This window comes from Stegastes partitus, unplaced genomic scaffold, assembly GCF_000690725.1.
Source record: "Stegastes partitus isolate 25-593 unplaced genomic scaffold, Stegastes_partitus-1.0.2 Scaffold4138, whole genome shotgun sequence".
Taxonomy (NCBI): Eukaryota; Metazoa; Chordata; class Actinopteri; family Pomacentridae; genus Stegastes; species Stegastes partitus.
Window position 1 is genome coordinate 1 of NW_007581869.1, and position 2,493 is coordinate 2,493.

A 2,493-nucleotide genomic window follows, 5' to 3' on the forward strand; every position below is an offset into this window, starting at 1 on the left:
CCTGGCTTGGGAGGCCAACAACAGGCCATGACAGCCTGCATGAATTTTGTGGTCTGTGAAGTATCTCAGTATGACACAACACAATTCCACTGCTGGCTAGAGTAGGACAAACAAACATCTCATGTGGGCCAATCAGAAGCTTGACAAAAGGTAACAGACTCTCATGGACTACCAACAATGATTGTAGGGAATCATATGTGTGAGCTGATGTCTATGTTCCATGGCTTTTACAGTCATGTTAAATGTGTAAAAAGTACCGTTAGCAAGGTTGGCACTAGCACCACTTTGGCCACATCTGTCTTTGCACAAAAGTTGCCTGATGTTATCAAAGGAGGATACTGCACTCTTAATGTCACAAGCCACAAACTGCTTTCGTTGTCTATACATAAATAGATACAGCAAACTAAGTTTCTGAATATTTTCATACTGGCAAGAGTAAAGGTCTATTGGCAGTGAGCTTGCAGAGGATATGTACTTGCACACTTCCAGATGGGGCTTGAAACCACAATCCCTGACTTAGGAGGCCCGTAACTTATCTATTAGGCCACTGGGGCTTTTTGTTAATGGGGGGATGCACAAACATTGGCTTTAAACAACACAAAGGCCACTGGCAGATTTGAAGAAGTTATAATCTTTAACGCAGTACAAACTGTGTGTATTTTACTCCAGTTAGATTGTGTGTTGTTCACTTCACCTGATGTTGGTTTTAATGTTGTGACTGATCGCTGAAGCCATGCATGTCGGTTTACACATGCACTAGCGAGGTATGTTGGGCCTAAAGTCGGAGTTTTCAGTGTCATGGTAACTGGTACTGCAGACCTAATCTGTTCTATAGCAGGTTCGGTTCAGAGTTTAGGATATAAATCAGCTCTAAGAAGCTCAATTCTTTCAATATTCTCTATGAACGATGAAGATTATCAGCCGAGGGAATACTATATATCTGCAAACCTGTTGGTCTGTACGTTAGAAATCCCACTGGATGAAGCCGTGAAGTTACAGTGGCACAAACTGTATGTGTCGTGTTGCTATGGGAACCTACATGCATTCAGTTAGTGATGCAGAAAACACATAAATAAGTCTTTCTGCTTGGTCCTGATTTGCTGCCAAGTCTGTTTAATGCTGCTGGCACTGCAACTATTAGAACTCAGATTAGAAAACCAATTGGTCTGTTGGTATTTATCACAAAGAATATTCAGTCAGTAACATTCATTTCACTTTGATTTGCCCAAAAACTTAAGTAATTTAGTGACCTGAATACGCTTGTTAGAGATCATGTTTAAATGAATGAAGTTTAAGTTTAAGAGCTGTATTTTGAGAGTCACTGAGTGGTAAAATAAACACATTACCTTGCAATATGAACATTTTTTTTGTTAAACCAGCTAAATTAAAGAAGAAAGAAAGCCTGGCTATGTCCAACTTGCTTTGCAGTACATCCTCATGGTCCCTATGCTGACATGAAAGACAGCATAATTCAGGATTTTTGGAGATGAAGCTTGATCAGATTCAGTCTTGGAATGTATAATATTTCTGCCTTTATGAAACTTTGATGCCACATTGCTGGAGTAGCTTTCAAAGCCAATGTCTTTAAGGGCCAGTACTGCTAAGAAAAAGCTGTTAGCAGAGGATGGTTTCGATCCATCGACCTCTGGGTTATGGGCCCAGCACGCTTCCGCTGCGCCACTCTGCTGTGCATAGCTATGCTACAACTTCAACCCACAATCCTTTACTTATGAGGACAATGACTTCTCTATTAGGCTTAGGGCAGTGTAGTGAGCATAAAGAGGTACATGAACAGCAGGCTGTAAACATGGTAATGCAAAGCACTGAAAACACTGGCGCCATGGGACAAAAGCAGTGATGTAATGAGGCAACAACGCTAATAGTGGCTGAATAACACAGCGACCACTGAGGTCACTGGCAGCGATAAAGAGACAAAGAGAAACAAAAGGAGGAGACAATGGAAATTCAAAACATGTGGAAGTTGTAATATCTGACGTTGTACAAACACCAGCTGCCATACTGACCTGTCTGTCATTAGGACAAACCAGAAAGTTCATCCAGACATTGTCATTTTTATTGCCATCGCATGGAAAACAGCAATGACAGCTTACATTAATGTTGTGGTCTCTAAAGTATCTCAGTCCGAAAACACAAAAACACAATTAAAGCGCTGTCAGGAGTCGAGGGAATCATATGTGTAGGCTAATTTCTCAATATAGTGTTTACATTTATGTGAAAACATGTAAAAAAGCACACTCTTAGCGAGGTTGGCGCTGGCACTGTTCTCGCTACATCTGTCTTTGCATAAAATCGCCTCATTTAATCAAAGGAGATCACAGGGCACTCTAACATCACAGGACAAAAATGCACTTTTTCCCGTCCATACATTCATACTGCAAACTTCTGGATATCTTCCCCCAGGCAAGAGTTTTTCAAGATTTCCATTTGCAGAGGCATACAACTTCGTGTGAAAGAAAGGGGAAACACAACATT

At 41.0% G+C, this 2,493-nt stretch overlaps 1 non-coding gene across 1 annotated transcript; it reads right to left on the reverse strand.

Moving 5' to 3' along the window:
- Positions 1–1,615: 1,615 nt before the first annotated feature.
- On the reverse strand, positions 1,616–1,687 carry trnam-cau (transfer RNA methionine (anticodon CAU)). The gene has a single exon. It is a non-coding gene; the product is annotated as a tRNA-Met (tRNA).
- Between the last annotated feature and the right edge of the window lie 806 nt (positions 1,688–2,493).